This window comes from Elaeis guineensis, chromosome 3, assembly GCF_000442705.2.
Source record: "Elaeis guineensis isolate ETL-2024a chromosome 3, EG11, whole genome shotgun sequence".
Lineage (NCBI taxonomy): Eukaryota > Viridiplantae > Streptophyta > Magnoliopsida > Arecales > Arecaceae > Elaeis > Elaeis guineensis.
Window position 1 is genome coordinate 39,968,567 of NC_025995.2, and position 17,309 is coordinate 39,985,875.

Sequence of the window (17,309 nt, forward strand, 5' to 3'; positions counted from 1 at the left end):
TATTGATCATTACTTCTATTTTGGATCCGAGATCAAAGTTGATATTTATAAAGATTTGTTATCAAATGGTATTTGATGCACAAGAGAGCAAAAAGAAGATTGATGATATTCGTGCTTGCCTTTATAAATTTTATAATGAGTATGCAGATGCAATAAGAGTACAGCCTTCTATGGGTTCAAGTGAGCTAACAGCTAATTTTGATGGACAAAGGGATATAAATTCAGTTTCTTCTTTTAATTTGAATAAAATAAAATTTAGTATAGATTTTGTTTAGTTTAGAAATCAAAGTTCTTCGAAAAGATCAAAGAGATTAGAGCTAGATAGTTATTTGGATGATAATGTACTTTCTGATTTGAGGGACAAGCTATTTGATATCTTGGCATGGTGAAAGAGCAATGCAGTAGTCTATCCTATATTATCAAAAATGATTAAAAATATTCTCGCTATTTCAGTCTCTACTGTTTCATCAAAATCGGCATTCAGCACTGATGGTAGAGTTGAATATCAAAGTTTATTGAGCCCATCTACTGTTGAAGCCTTAGTTTGTACCCGAGATTGGCTTCATGAAGAATATGATGAAGGTATATAAATATTTTAAATTTATGTTATATTTTTTATTTGCTTATAGTATTTATATTTTAAAAATTTATGATTGATATGTGTGTTAACAGTTACAAGTAGCTTGATTGCGGATGATGGTACCATGGAGCGAGCCAAATAGTAAAGTTGGGACATGGATATAATATTATGTTAGTATCTGTAAAATTTATTTTAATCCATATTGTTGGTGCAAAAATCCGCCTGCGCCGGAGAAGCTGGAGTTGAGGAAGCCGCGGTCGCCGCCGGGACCTGCAAGGGAAGTCTAAACCGGAGGTGGGGTTGCTCCGGCAAGACCCTCCGACGCTCAAGTCAGTTCTCTGCCTCAACAAGAATGGAGTGCTCGAACGGAGAATTTAGCAGAGTTTTGAGATAAGGCAAAAGAGCTTAAAGAATAACGTATCTGAGTCCCCCTTTTATAGGCGGGGGAGGCAACGGACTGATGGCGACGTTTGTAACCGCCTGGTAGTGGGCCGCCCATGGTCAGGGGAATTGATTGCGAAAGATAATGGAGCAGACACGTGGGCATCACCTCGACTTGCCATGTGGAATCTGTTATGAGGGGTGGAGCAGCGTCCGTCGTCAGGAGAATCGCATGGTATCCGTCGCAGGAGGTGGAGCAGGTTTGTGGCCGTCACTGTGGCCTGCCAGGGGATAGTGGAGCTGTGCGGAGTCCGCCACAGGAAGTGGAGCAGGGCGGCTATGGCTGCTGCGGCTTGTCAGGGAATGATGATACTGCGTGGAGTCCGCCATAGGAGGTGGAGCAGGGTCGCGGCCGTTTTGAGGGCCTGTCAGGGGGCGTGGATCTGTCGATTGAAGCTCGGTAACGGTCGGAGCCCAGTTTCTGTCGAGGTCTGGACGAGGCCCTCCGGGCGGTAGGGGTTGTGAGCGGAGCCCGGCTCCCGTAGGAGTCCGGGCGGAGCTGCACTTGCTGATGGCGGTGGAGTCCGGCTCCCGTAGGAGTCCGGACGGAGCTGCGCTGATGTCGTCGGCGGAGCCCGGCTCCCGTAGGGGTCCGGGCGGAGCCGCGCTGCAAACAAAGTTAAGGGTGAAGTCCGGCTCTGATAGGAGTCCGGATTGAGCTTACCAGCAGTTGATACTGAGAGCGGAGCCCGGCTCCCGTGGGAGTCCGGGCGGAGCTGTTCTGATGTTGGCAGCGAAGTCCGGCTCCCGTAGGAGTCCGGACGGAGCTGCGCTGATGTCGTCGGCGAAGTCCGGCTCCCGTAGGAGTCCGAACGGAGCTGTGCTGATGTCGTCGGCAGAGCCCGGCTCTCGTAGGAGTCCGGGCGGAGCCGCGCTGCAAACAAAGTTAAGGGTGAAGTCCGGCTCTGATAGGAGTCCGGATTGAGCTTACCAGCAGTTGATACTGAGAGCGGAGCCCGGCTCCCATGGGAGTCCGGGCGGAGCTGTTCTGATGTTGGCGGTGAAGTCCGGCTCCCGTAGGAGTCCGGACGGAGCTGCACTGATGTCGTCGGCGAAGTCCGGCTCCCGTAGGAGTCCGGACGGAGCTGCGCTGATGTCGTCGGTGGAGTCCGGCTCTCATAGGAGTCCGGGCGGAGCCGCGCTGCAAACAAAGTTAAGGGTGAAGTCCGGCTCTGATAGGAGTCCGGATTGAGCTTACCAGCAGTTGATACTGAGAGCGGAGCCTGGCTCCCGTGGGAGTCCGGGCGGAGCTGTTCTGATGTTGGCGGTGAAGTCCGGCTCCCGTAGGAGTCCGGACGGAGCTGCACTGATGTCGTCGGCGGAGCCCGGCTCTCGTAGGAGTCCGGGCGGAGCCGCGCTGCAAACAAAGTTAAGGGTGAAGTCCGGCTCTGATAGGAGTCCGGATTGAGCTTACCAGCAGTTGATACTGAGAGCGGAGCCCGGCTCCCGTGGGAGTCCGGGCGGAGCTGTTCTGATGTTGGCGGCGAAGTCCGGCTCCCGTAAGAGTCCGGACGGAGCTGCACTTGCTGATGGCAGTGGAGCCCGGCTCCCGTAGGAGTCCGGGCGGAGCTGCACTTGCTGATGGCGGTGGAGCCCGGCTCCCGTAGGAGTCCGGGCGGAGCTGCCGCGGGTTCCGGCTGTGGGTATTTTATACCCAACACCAGTCCCCCTACATCCGAGTTTTGAATTTCAAACGAAGGAAGTACACAGAAGTACAGCCGGAACCGTCCCTTCAAATCCTGTGCCCCGCCGCTCCCAGATATTTTGGCATTAAATGAGCGCGTGCCGGAGTCTTTTCGAATTGGGGTGGTACGAGAGGACGCTTCGAAGACCCCGCAGGTACGCTGGCCTAGGTACGGTGCAATTATGACCCTGCCAACCGCCAGCCGCCTTCAGCCGCCTGCCACGGGGAGTGGGACACGCGTCGGATGCGGACTAGCCTGGGGGGATTCGAGATCATTATGGCGCCGGATCCCAGGGTCTATTTAAACCCGTCCTCCCCCCTTCAGGCCCCCCACTCCGCTTCTGATTTCTTGCTGGCGTCTGTCATCTCCCCGAGAGTCTGCTCTAGCGAACGCCCTCTCGAGCCGTAGGCGCCTTCCGCTTCTCGCTCCCCAGGCCCCCAGAGTAAGATAGGTTAGTGCCCACCTTCTCCTTCTTACCGCCTAGGGTCCCTCCTCCTTCCATTTCTTTAGTGCCTTCTCCTGAGTTGACCTCCGGCGTCTCCCTCCCTTCTCGGCTTGCTTTTCTAGAGTCCTTTAGGTTCTCCCCCAAAGAAAAATGTCTTCCGATTCTTCTGCCCCCGTAAGTCCTGGGAGTTCTTCTGCTTCCAACCCCCAGGCCCCTGTCTCTGCGGACGAACCCGCGTTCGGGGCAGGGTCTCGCCCGGTTTTCGCACCGGGCGCCATTCCTTGTTCGTCGACTCCGGACGAACTTCTTCTGATAAGGGCTCGGTACGGGATCCCTTCAGAGTATGACCTGGAGCTTCCTGGCCCCTCTGACCGGGCCAGCGCTCCCCCTCCTGGTCGCTTTTGCTTGTACCAGGAGGCATTCCGTGCCGGACTCCGGCTTCCGCTTCCTGCTTTTGTTGCCGCCTTCTTTCATTTCTTAGACATTTCTCTCGCCTCTGTCGCCCCGAACTCCTTTAGGTTTTTGATAGGGTTTCTCTCCCTCTGTCATATAGCCGAGGTCCAGCCTTTTCTCTCCCTGTTCAGACATTTCTACACCTTCAAACGCCATCCTTCAGCGAAGGACTGGTGGTACTTCTCCCCCCAGTTCGGTAAGAAGGGGTTGCTGAAGGGCGCCCCTTCTTCGATTCATAACTGGAAGGGGAAATTTCTCTTCATTTACTGTCCGACCCTGGAACTGGGCCTGCCCCCTTGGGGGTCTCTGAGGGATTCCGTCCGTCGGACTCCCAGCCTGGGAGAGGACGACCTTCGGGCCGCCCAGAAGCTCCTGAGTTACCCCGCTCCTTCTCTTCCGAACCTACCGAGGGAGCAGCTTCTTTTCAACATCGGCCTGAGCCCTCAGGATCCAGCAAGTATACATCTTTCCTTTTCTTGTCTTCTTCTTCCCTCTCTTTCTTTCTCTCTCCTTTTTCCTCTTTTCTCTTTCTCTTTTTTCTTTCTTCTTTCTCTCTTTTTTTTTTTTTTTTTTTGACTGATTGGTGCCGCTTTTTCCTTCTTCTTTTCTTTTTCTTTTTTTTTTCTTTTTTTTTTTTTAGCAATGGATGCCGAAGCCACATGGATGCTCGCCAAGGCCATGAGAGCCCAGAAAAGGAAGGGCGCGACGACTTCTGGCTCGGCGAAGAGGGTCAGGGTGGAGGAGACGAGCTTGGCTGCGCCCGTCCAGGTGACCCCGGCAATCGACATTCCTTCGGATGCCGAGCCAGCGGCCCCCTGGGCTCCCTTAAGGAGCCCGCCGATCGGGGTCCCCATTCCGGAGGTCTGCCCCGCGGAGGCGCCCGCCGCGGGGAGGAGGAGAAAATCGGTGGCCCGCAGGCCGAGCAGCCATCGAGCCGCTGTAGACGAGTCCGTCTGCTCCGAGGGGGGATCGGAGAACCCCTTCAACGACAAGGCTCTGATCCGTCGGCTGCTCGATGGTTGTATTCTGTCCGATGTCGTGGAGAGGATCGACCGTGCTGATCCCGAGCAGCGGGCCTGGGACACCTTGGGGTCCTTTCTTGAGGTAAGCGGATTTTTATTTGCTCAGTTGCTCGGTCTTTGTTGTAATTCTCCATCTGTCCTTGCAGATTGGGCACCAGCTCTTCGCCTATGTCGAGGCGTCGGGCCGCATGAGAAGGGACCTTCTTCGGGCGGAGGAGCGTTGCCAAGACGAGGTTACTCATCTTCAAGCGAAGACGGCCGAGGTGGCCACCCTCCGGGAGGCCCTGGAGAGAGAGAGACAAGACCGGGAAGAGGAAAGGCGAGCCCGGGAGGAGGAGAGGCGAAGCTTGGAGGAGTCGGCAAGGAAGGCGGAGGCCGAGGTCGCCCATCTGGCCGAGCAAACTCCGGTTCTGGTCTCGGAGGCCAGGACCCTTGCGGTGGAGGAGTTCAAAACCTCCGCGGAGATGAGGGAGCTGAACGTCCAGTTCGGCCTGGAGGCGTTCACCAAGGGGTTCGAACTCTGTCGAGAGAGGGTGGCCGGCAGATACCCCGACCTTGAACTCGGCTTTTTGGAGGAGTCTGACGACGAGGCCGCCCCTTCGTCCGCCGCTGCCGCAGTCACACCCCCCGTGCCGGGCTCTCCACCCCCTGCCCCCGAGGTCTGAGACCTCCGACCTTGTATCTTTCTTTTGTCTCCATATTTCCTTTCCGCTTGTCTTCAAAATTAATCAATAAAGTCGAACTTCTTATTGTGGATGGCCTTTCCTTCCCCCTGCTTCTTCTTTTCTGCCTTTCTTCTTGTAACGAGTTGGTCTTTGACGTTTGCATCTTCCGATGGCAGTGTCCTGCCGAAGCACTTCCCTTGCCCCTGGGGGTCCCGCTGAAGTCAACTATCCAACGGCTAAAAAGGGAGGTCCTCCACCTGACGAAGAAGTTAAAAAAGTCGGAGGGCGAGCTCCGCCAGGCGAAAAAATGCTATTCCGAGGCTGCCGCTGAGGCCGCCCACTTCAGGAGTCTCCAAGTGAAGGCAATCATGGACTACAGCCGGAGGAAGGCGAACTTCGCGAAGGAGCTCGAAGAATGCACGAAGAACGCCAGCGACCGAACTTGGGCTCAAGAAGCCAGGATCAGCGCCCTTAAGGTGGAGCTGTCAGCTGCAAAGAGGAGGATCGGCCAACTGGAGGGGAACTCATCCCAGCTCACAGCGCGGGATGAGCAGATATGGTCACAAAAAGTTTCCGACCTCCAGAGGCAGCTTCAAGATGCTGAGGTGAGCCACGATGTGCAGCGGGCCAGCTGGCACCGGCAGGTAGAAGAGTACAAAGGGAGATTCCGTCGGGCGGCGGACGAGGTTGTTCGTCTCCAGGGGCAGTTGGTCACTAGGGCGCAGCTTGCTAACGCCCAAGATACCGAAGAGCTCCAAGCCTTGAGAGGCACCGTCGAAGGGATTTCTGTCTCCCTTGGAGAGAAGACAGCCGAGCTCCAACAAGTAAAAATCCAACTGGGGCTTGAGCGGAAGGCCGTCACGGACGCAGAGGCGGAGTCTGAAGTTTTGCGGAAGTGGCATCGGAAAGTGGAGGCCGAGAGCCGGCGACTTCGTCAGGCGCTCCAGGATATGCTGCAAAAGAAGGAAGAACTAGAGGAAATGGTGGAGAGCCTGAGGCAGTCCTGGTCGAGGGATGGGGGTGATCACCCTAGGTTAGAGGGAGCAGGACCTCCTTAGAGTCCTTTTGTAGTCACCCCCTTTTTGTAGCTGCCCCTTTTTCTTTTATCGTTTTGTCCCTCCTTCTCTGGCCGTCCTGGCCCTGTAGTGCATATATCGAAAATGAGGAAAAAGCACTTTGTGTTACCTTGTCCGCGCGTAGCACCAATATTGTCGTTCGTTGACCCTCTCTCGTCGTTTGGCCTGTTTGGCTTAGAGGTCGTCGTGGGAAAGGGCTCTTCCCTTCCATCCGATTTCATCATGTGGCCGAGCCTCGCCACCATTTTTAACCCTTGCTGGTGAAGTAGCGGATGGAGCCTGACTTTCTTAGGAGCCCGGGCGAAGTCTTTCTCGGGGGTGGAATCCGGCTCCCGTAGGAGTCCGAGCGAAGCTTTCCTGGCGGCGGAACCCGGCTCCCGTGGGAGCCCGAGTGAAGTTTACCTTGGCGGCGGAACCCGGCTCCCGTAGGAGTCCGGGTGAAGCTCTTCTTTGTCGCGTGGACCCGGCTCCCGTAGGAGTCCGGGTGAACTCTTCCTTGGCGTAGAAACCCGGATCCCGTAGGAGTCCGGGTGAAGCTTACCTTGGCGGCGGAACCCGGCTCCCGTAGGAGTCCGGGCGATGCTTACCTTGGCGGCAGAACCCGGCTCCCGTAGGAGCCCGGGCGAAGTCTTTCTTGGGCGGTGGAATCCGGCTCCCGTAGGAGCCCGAGTGAAGTTTACCTTGGCGGCGGAACCCGGCTCCCGTAGGAGTCCGGGTGAAGCTCTTCTTTGTCGTGGGGACCCGGCTCCCGCGGGAGTCCGGGTGAAGCTTCCTTGTCGCGTGGACCCGGCTCCCGTAGGAGTCCGGATGAACTCTTCCTTGGCGTAGAAACCCGGCTCTCGTAGGAGTCCGGGTGAAGCTTACCTTGACGGTGGAACCCGGCTCCCGTAGGAGTTCGGGCGATGCTTACCTTGGCGGCGGAACCCGGCTCCCGTAGGAGTCCGGGCGAAGTCTTTCTTGGGCGGTGGAATCCGGCTCCCGTAGGAGTCCGGGTGGAGTTTACCTTGGCGGCGGAACCCGGCTCCCGTAGGAGTCCGGGTGGAGTTTACCTTGGCGGCGGAACCCGGCTCCCGTAGGAGTCCGGGTGAAGCCTTTCTTTGTCGTGGGGACCCGGCTCCCGTGGGAGTCCGGACCTTCCACTCTGCTCATGTCGGGACGAGATTCTTCTCCTGTTCCTGACAGGGCTGTGGGGGCACATTAGGGCGTTGCAAGGCCTCTCCCCCCATCCGGTCTAAAAGAATCGGGCCTTCGACTTTGCTCAAGTTAGGGCGAGATTCTCCTCCTGTCCCTAACAGGGCTGTGGGGGCACATTAGGACGTTGTAAGGCCTCTCCCCCCATCCGGTCTAAAAGAACCGGGCCTTCGACTTTACTCAAGTTAGGGCGATGTTCTCCTCCTGTCCCTAACAGGGCTGTGGGGGCACATTAGGGCGTTGTAAGGCCTCTCCCCCATCCGGTCTAAAAGAACCGGGCCTTTGACTTTGCTCAAGTTAGGGCGAGGTTCTCCTCCTGTCCCTAACAGGGCTGTGGGGGCACGTTAGGGCGTTGTAAGGCCTCTCCCCCCATCCGGTCTAAAAGAACCGGGCCTTCGACTTTGCTCAAGTTAGGGCGAGGTTCTCCTCCTGTCCCTAACATGGTCGTTGTTTTTGGAGGGGTCGTATCCAGTCATAATACATCCGCGTTAAGTAGGAGGGTGCGTTAGCTAGAAAGAAAGGTAGATTCAAAATGAAATAGTAAGTGATACATTTACAGTTCTCCCGCTCTTCCTTGAGGCCCTCCGACGACGGAGTCGATGGTCCCGATAGGAGGCCGGTCCCCGGGCTGCTCCTCCCTTTTCTGTGGTTCGGGCAGTGGGAGGGCTCTTGGCCGGTCTCCTCTACCCTCAGGCTGGCGGCGGATGAATCTGTCGAGCCGACCTCACCGGATCAGCTCCTCGATCTCGTCCTGGAGCTGGATGCACTCTTCGGTGTCGTGGCCGTGGTCGTGGTGGTAGAGGCAGAACTTGTTGGGGTTGCACCTCCCGGGGTGCGTGCGCATCCTCTCCGGCCTAGGGAGCAGCTCCCTGACCTCCATCAGTACCTGGGCCTTCGAGGCGTTGAGGGGGGCGTAGCTGCGGAACTTTCCTGGCGGGGAACCCCGCCGAAACCTGTTGTCCAGGCTCCTCTGCCTGCGTGCCCGGGGGGGAGTATGGGCGCGCTTATGTCCAGGAGGGGACCGAGAGCGAGGCCGGGCTTCCTTTGGCCTCTTCTCAACTGCGAGCTTTCCAGAATCTCCCGCCTGACGCTCCCTCGCAGTCTCTTCATCCTTCATTTTGAAGGCTTCTTCCGCTCGGGCGTATCCTTCAGCCCGAGCCAGCAGATTAGCAAAATCCCTGAGGTACTTCTTCTCCAGGGAGTACAAGAGATCATTCTTCTGAAGGCCACCTTTCAGGGCGGCCATGGCAACCGACTGGTCCAAATTCCGGACCTCCAACACCGCGATGTTGAAGCGGTTGATGTAGGCCCGTATGGACTCCCCTTCCCTCTACTTGATGTTGATGAGGGACTCCGAACATTTTCGGGGACGTCGGCTGCTGATAAAATGGGCCATGAATTGGTGGCTCATTTGGTCGAAGGAGAATATGGTGCCCGGCTTCAGGGCCGAGTACCAGTTCCTTGCCGCTCCCTTCAAAGTAGACGGGAAAGCCCGGCACAAGATGGCGTCGGGAGCACCATGAAGCAGCATCATCGTTCGGAAGGCCTCCAGATGGTCCACCGGGTCCGACGTCCCGTCGTAGCTTTCAAACTGGGGGAGCTTGAAATTCGGCGGGATCGGTTCCTGCATAATCATTTGGGAGAAGGGAGGGTCAGTGCAGATATCCTCACCGTAAGCGGGAGGTGCATGGCGGAGTTCTTCGATCCGTCGGTTTATCTCCTGGAGCCTCCGGTCCAGGAAGTCCTCTCGACTCCGAGTCTCGAGGATCCTTTGGCAGAACGGGGGCAGGGATCTCTCAGGGGTGGAGTCGTGGTCCGATTGAGGGCTCTCCACCCTTGGATTCGCCTTCCCGGGAAGGACGGGGCGGCTGGCCCAGGTGGCCCGCCCCACCGTCGGATTCTGGCATTCCAGAGATGCCCCTTCCGGATGCGCTGACGCCTGCGGTGACTGCTGCTGCATTGCCTGTACGGCCTCGACGAGGCCCTTGACCTGCTGTGCCAGCAAGTCAAACTGCTCCGCGCCGACCGCCGTCGCCGGAGGGGGAGGAGGAGCTGGCTGAGAAACGGGAGGGGAGGCCGGAGCCTGAGATCTGGCCGCGGAGGCCGTGGACCGCCGGGTGGACGCCCTGCACGGAGGCATCGGGTGTCGATCTCGCGGGGGAGGATTAGGAGTAGATGACGGAGAGGTGGCCGGAGGCGGCTCCGTTGAGCGCTCCTTCAAGAACAAGGGTGCTGCGAAGACACAGGCCCCTTCCTCTAGCGCCAATCCTGTTGGTGCAAAAATCCACCTGCGCCGGAGAAGCTGGAGTTGAGGAAGCCGCGGTCGCCACCGGGACCTGCAAGGGAAGTCTAAACCGGAGGTGGGGTTGCTCCGGCAAGACCCTCCGACGCTCAAGTCAGTTCTCTGCCTCAACAAGAATGGAGTGCTCGAACGGAGAATTTAGCAGAGTTTTGAGATAAGGCAAAAGAGCTTAAAGAATAACGTATCTGAGTCCCCCTTTTATAGGCGGGGGAGGCAACGGACTGATGGCGATGTTTGTAACCGCCTGGTAGTGGGCCGCCCATGGTCAGAGGAATTGATTGCGAAAGATAATGGAGCAGACACGTGGGCATCACCTCGACTTGCCACGTGGAATCTGTTATGAGTGGTGGAGCAGCGTCCGTCGTCAGGAGAATCGCATGGTATCCGTCGCAGGAGGTGGAGCAGGTTCGTGGCCGTCACTGTGGCCTGCCAGGGGATAGTGGAGCTGTGCAGAGTCCGCCACAGGAAGTGGAGCAAGGCGACTATGGCTGCTGCGGCTTGTCAGGGAATGATGATACTGCGTGGAGTCCGCCATAGGAGGTGGAGCAGGGTCGCGGCCGTTTTGAGGGCCTGTCAGGGGGCGTGGATCTGTCGATTGAAGCTCGGTAACGGTCGGAGCACAGTTTCTGTCGAGGTCTGGGCGAGGCCCTCCGGGCGGTAGGGGTTGTGAGCGGAGCCCGGCTCCCGTAGGAGTCCGGGCGGAGCTGCACTTGCTGATGGCGGTGGAGCCCGGCTCCCGTAGGAGTCCGGGCGGAGCTGCACTTGCTGATGGCGGTGGAGCCCGGCTCCCGTAGGAGTCCGGACGGAGCTGTGCTGATGTCGTCGGCGGAGCCCGGCTCCCGTAGGGGTCCGGGCGGAGCCGCGCTGCAAACAAAGTTAAGGGTGAAGTCCGGCTCTGATAGGAGTCCGGATTGAGCTTACCAGCAGTTGATACTGAGAGCGGAGCCTGGCTCCCGTGGGAGTCCGGGCGGAGCTGTTCTGATGTTGGCGGTGAAGTCCGGCTCCCGTAGGAGTCCGGACGGAGCTGCGCTGATGTCGTCGGCGAAGTCCGGCTCCCGTAGGAGTCCGGACGGAGCTGCGTTGATGTCGTCGGCGGAGCCCGACTCTCGTAGGAGTCCGGGCGGAGCCGCGCTGCAAACAAAGTTAAGGGTGAAGTCCGGCTCTGATAGGAGTCCGGATTGAGCTTACCAGCAGTTGATACTGAGAACGGAGCCTGGCTCCCGTGGGAGTCCGGGCGGAGCTGTTCTGATGTTGGCGGCGAACTCCGGCTCCCGTAGGAGTCCGGACGGAGCTGCGCTGATGTCGTCGGCGAAGTCCGGCTCCCGTAGGAGTCCGGACGGAGCTGCGCTGATGTCGTCGGCGGAGCCCGGCTCTCGTAGGAGTCCGGGCGGAGCCGCGCTGCAAACAAAGTTAAGGGTGAAGTCCGGCTCTGATAGGAGTCCGGATTGAGCTTACCAGCAGTTGATACTGAGAGCGGAGCCCGGCTCCCGTGGGAGTCCGGGCGGAGCTGTTCTGATGTTGGCGGCGAAGTCCGGCTCCCGTAGGAGTCCGGACGGAGCTGCACTGATGTCGTCGGCGGAGCCCGGCTCTCGTAGGAGTCCGGGCGGAGCCGCGCTGCAAACAAAGTTAAGGGTGAAGTCCGGCTCTGATAGGAGTCCGGATTGAGCTTACCAGCAGTTGATACTGAGAGCGGAGCCCGGCTCCCGTGGGAGTCCGGGCGGAGCTGTTCTGATGTTGGCGGCGAAGTCCGGCTCCCGTAGGAGTCCGGACGGAGCTGCACTTGCTGATGGCGGTGGAGCCCGGCTCCCGTAGGAGTCCGGGCGGAGCTGCACTTGCTGATGGTGGTGGAGCCCGGCTCCCGTAGGAGTCCGGGCGGAGCTGCACTTGCTGATGGCGGTGGAGCCCGGCTCCCGTAGGAGTCCGGGCGGAGCTGCCGCGGGTTCCGGCTGTGGGTATTTTATACCCAACACATATGAAGTTACAAATCTTCATATTTAAATTTCTTCATCTTTTAATTATTTAGTTTATTCTAAATATAGATTTTCATGATAATGGATGAATGAAGATGGAGGAAAAATATTTTACTGGAATTCAACTCATGTGAAGAGTTTTAAAAAAATCTGAAGCGCCCTTTTATTGTCTGAATATGCTTTTCTATTATTTTTTTTTTTGGATGGACCCTTCTTTCCTGTTTTCTTTTCCTATCTCCAGTGATGAATGATGATCACCAAAAATCTTGTAGTTTATCAGTATAATTTTTATTAGTGCAGCCAATGAGTATGGTGCTGTCTGGAGTTGTTGGTTTAAATTATCTTTAATTAATACATTAATCTACTAACATCCATTCGAATAGCTATTATAGTTTGGATTTTTATGTTAATGTTTTTAATAATCCAATTTAACTGGTTGTGCTAGTACCTTAACAACTAATCTAGCCATGCTAGATCTTCAGGGTGAGCTAGAAATTGGATTATTATCTGATACCTTTCTGCATAGATGTTGTTGGAATCTTACTATTATGCTGAATTATTTGCAGAGTGAACTAGAAATTGGACTTTAAAAAGTAAGTTTCTTATATCCACTTTTTGAACTAAATAAAATTTGTATAATTTATATCAGGAACTTATGTGATTGTTTAACATTGCCTTGGATGAGTCTGTCTCAGTAGAAATTGTGGTAAAGAATTAGATGACTGGCTGGAAATGGATGAGACTATATGGCTATAGTAATTCATAAAATCACAATCCATCCTCTCATTCTTTAAGGTGGTTTAAGTTTTAGTTAAATTATTCATGTTGGAGTTTTATGATTTCATGCATCTATATTTTACAAAAAAAGTTTGTAGTGAAATTTTAAAAATTTTCAGATACAGGATCATATCTAATTTAATCTAAGTATGCATAAGATCATATCTTCAAACCATAAACAGGAACATCATATGTGAGATAAAATTCAGATACATAAATTAAATAGAAAAAAATAAATAAAAAATATACCTGGACATGGATCAATTTTCAACACGAACAGATAATCATGGATGTCTTCAGAAGGTCCTTGTGGCTGCACAAGCGTCCGACCTCTACGAATATCCATATGAGACTCTGATCTGATCAGAAGCCTTTTAATCTCACTGGAGTGCTAGTTTCCTTGCAGAGATCGTATCTTGACGGTTGAAAATCTTCTTTTCTTCTAAGATACTCTTAGAGAATAAGAAGATGTAGGAGAATCTTGATCTCTACGCTAGAGATCAAGAGAAGAACCATTTCTTCTCTTTTCTTCCAAAAATTCATGCATCAAATCTCTACAATAGAGATGTAATAATTTTGTCCAACTTTTGGACAAAGAGAAGAGGAGACAACCATGTCTAAACATAGACAAGAGAGAGAGATAGAGATGTCTAAACAACCAACAATTGGTTGTGTAAGAAAGAAGAGATAAGGGGATACCTTTCTCACGCCATGAAACAAATCACCATGCACTTCTCCCTTAATTTTCTCCATGCACAAAAGCATGGTTTTTGCCGTCCAACCTGATCTCTAATCTAACTTTCAATGTCCCATATGGTGGGGATTATATAGGCTAAGGGTAGTTAGAGATTGGTTAGAAATCAAGAGTCCTAACAACTTAAGACTCTCTCTTAATTTTGTGCTGCCCACAACAAAGACTTTTACGCCCAAGCTTCTCACGGCATTAAGGGGTTTCTTTACTCTGTTACACATTGAAATAAGGAGGAAATATGGTGTTAAAACCTGGTCTCATGTGGCATCAAAATTAGGTGTGGCGTGGGACTCCTTTGACGCATGGATAGGGAAGAGTTTTATTCCCATGGGACTCTTGATTTAATGACTGTTTTAATCCCAATAAAATATCAATAAATCTTAATCATATTAAGACTTGATTAGATTCAAATAAATAGGAATTCAAATCTGATTTGGAGCTCAATTAATTTAGATTAGATGTCTCCTAATTGGAGGAGAAGTCATAGTCCAATTGGACTCTTTCTTGGTGCTTGAGTCAAACTCAATTTTAATCCTAATTCCATTAGGATTTGGTGCATCATGAAAATGAAGATTTCTAGTTCAATTAGGAATACATACATCCTGGTCTAATTAGAAATTAGGTCAAATTCAAATCCTAATTCAACTGCATCTAATCATCCGATCCTTTTGGGATTATCCTATAATCCTATAGGGTTGATCAAATCAAACCCTTATTAAGTCAAATTAAATCCAATCAAATTAGACTTGATGTAAGCCCCATTGCTCAATCAAATTGAGTCAATTAGCAATTTTATTACTAATTAATCTTTTATAACTCACGAACTCTTTAGCGAGTTACATGATGCAACATTTGTATTAGATCAATTATTAATTAAATTGATAATCAAATCCTGTTACGATTCATAATCGTAATTCAACCATCTGATCAGTCAAAAGCCTCTTTTGTGTGTGATCCCATAGGTTCTATTCTGTCTAGTAGTGAGATATATTATGATCTCTATTACAATATCATTAAAACTTTTTTCAATAGATTGGAACAATTCCAACTCAGCCCACCAAAGATCATCGATCATCAAGATGATACTTGTGAGTCTCACAATCCACCAGTGATATCTAGCAGTATATAGTGGCAACCCAACAAAATAAAAGATAAATCTCTAGGTATAGTTAGCACATAATACAATCCCTCTATCATGAGTTCCGACGAGATGGTAGGTCATGGATAAATCGTCAAACCTTAACATCGGTCATATGATAGATTCAATCAGCTCGAGTTCTTATGTGACTCTATGAAAATTTTTTTCTATCAATCACAGTGCTATGGCCATAGACTTAAGGATTCAGCCTCTTAAATCTTATAAACTACTTCCTTCTGCTAGAATCGATAGATTCCATCTTGATGCACACCTCACTCCTACGATCGATCAACTATCGCCAACATCTACTATAAGGGCTCCTTGAGACCCATGTTGATGTGTCAGTCAAACTCCAGCAGTCTCATTGCGAGCAGTAGTGTCATCTCAGATCAAAAGACCAGTCATACAACTGCAGCATCGAGAAAGTCACTAACGAGTAAGCAAACATCCATGTGACTTCTCGTGTTGGTCACGCTCAGTACTAGTTGTTCTCTAATAATCACCTGCACTCTCGCTCCAGTGTCTCTACACCGTAGACTCGAGATCCATCTTTTTGAAGAAAGCGATCCGTGCACTGATCTATCCGAATCAATCACCATCTTCATGATGATCCTATGACAGGAGCAATTTAAGAATTAATCATCAATGACACATGTCTCAAATTCTCAACTCTTTAAGAATATATGTCATCATCTTGTTAATTTTTTAGATAATTCATAGACACATAAACATGAATCATAATATAACTGCTCAATAAGTACAAAACTATGTCCTAGAGATATAATATGTGTAAGCCAGAATTGGCTTCTAGGGCATACATCCAACAATCTCCCATTTGCACTAAACCCAATCTGCCATGTAACAAGCCTTATCTTCACAAGACAAGCTTTTAGTCTTAGGCTAGCTAAGTGACTTACCAGTAAATTATCCACATCACTTGTGGAGTTTGCTCTTTGCACCTCTATATATTTCCACTTGAGGTAGTCGCGTGTTCTGTTGTTCTATGTGCTTGGATATCCGGTGAGACCTAGGCTCCTTAGCAAGAGCTATGGTGCCATTGTCTTTGCAGTATAATATCATAGCATCTGATGGTATAATAATCAATTCTGTAACTAATATTAGAATCAGAATGCATCCTACACATCTATAGTATACTCAGCTTCCATTGATTGATTATTTGGAACCTCTCCAAAATATCGAAATAGAAATATACCCCATGATGTAGACATTCTACCATCAATATCAGACATAAAATCTGAATTGGTATATCCTCTCACTCCTAGCATTGATCCTTCTCCAAATTAAGAACATATCTTTAGTTTTTCTTAAGAGCTTAATGTTAATTCATAGCAATCCAGTACTCACAGCCTGGATACAACTGACATCAACTTATGACATTCATAGTAATAACTATATCAGTTTAAGTACATTATGGCATACTTCAATACCCGAGAGGGTAGCGACCCCGCTCCGAGATTTCTATACTGAATCCTTTCAGCGTCTAGTCTCTGTACTTTATCTGTAAAAACACAAGCATCCAATTATATCTATTGCTATAGAGCTTTAGGATGCTCGCTTTATATCTTTTATGAAGAAATCTATATTCAACCATATTTTAACCGATGTCAGTATTGGAATCTCCCACTGATCCTTTTGAAATTCATAATTTCTCTTTTCTGATCAAATAATTTGATCATATGAAAGTTCCAACTCCAAGATTATTATAGACTTGATGATCACCTATCACAAGAAGTAAAATCCATAGGCTATTCCATACAGAAATCTTTAAAAGATCTCTTCTCAGGAAAGCTATTTCACATCCCTTTCTTAGAGTTGATGTCTTACATCGTCTCGTTGTAGATTTTGGGATCATCTTTATGCTCTCCATCTCTCATGAGAAAAGACTTTCTCTACATCCTCTGCTAAGCATACCCGAGTACCTTTCGAGAGGATTGGAGGTCCTACTATGTGTATGAGGTGGAAGAGGAATATACATCTACTGACTTATGGTGAATAGGTTTTTAAGATCTCAAAGCTCACTGCTCTTCAGGGATACTCTCTTTTAGCTTAACTTTCCTCCCACTGCTTTATCTTGATCAAATAATTTTTCAAAAAATAGCATGTCGGATAACAATCACATTGTAATCCCATTAGAAAGTAATATCCCAAACTCTTTTAGGATAAGTTTTATAGACCTATCTTTTAATATATCAACATCCTATCCTAGACACAGGCTGGATATTTTTGAATCTCAAAATAATCAAGATTCAATTCTCACCATGCCATATCTCATATGGTATGGTAGGAACAGTTTTAGAGAGAACCCAATTTCACAGAAATAAAGCATGTCCCTAAAAAAATATAAATAAATCAGTAAAGTTCATTATAGACCAGACTATATCTCATATAGTCTCACGATTCTTCGTATCTCATTGAGCTGAGATGTACTAAGAGCAGTCCATATAAAACTATACCATATTATGAGATAATCGAGAAATTATTTTCATTAGTATTGCATCCTCGATCTGATCGAAGTATCTTTAAGAATTTTTCAATTTGCTTCTCTACTTTCATCTGAATTTTTTGAACATTTCAAAAATTTTAAATTTATATCTCATATATAAAGTAGAGACAACTCCTTGGTTACCACATCACATGGGCTACACACATCAAATATGTACAAGGATAAGTATCTCGGTGGTCTTTTTTCTCTTGTCCCACAAGAGTAGCTTAGTCATATTTTCTTAAAGAGATGATACACAAGCTAGATTTGCTCGACAGTCGATAAGCCCAAAAGCCCATATTTCTTCAGT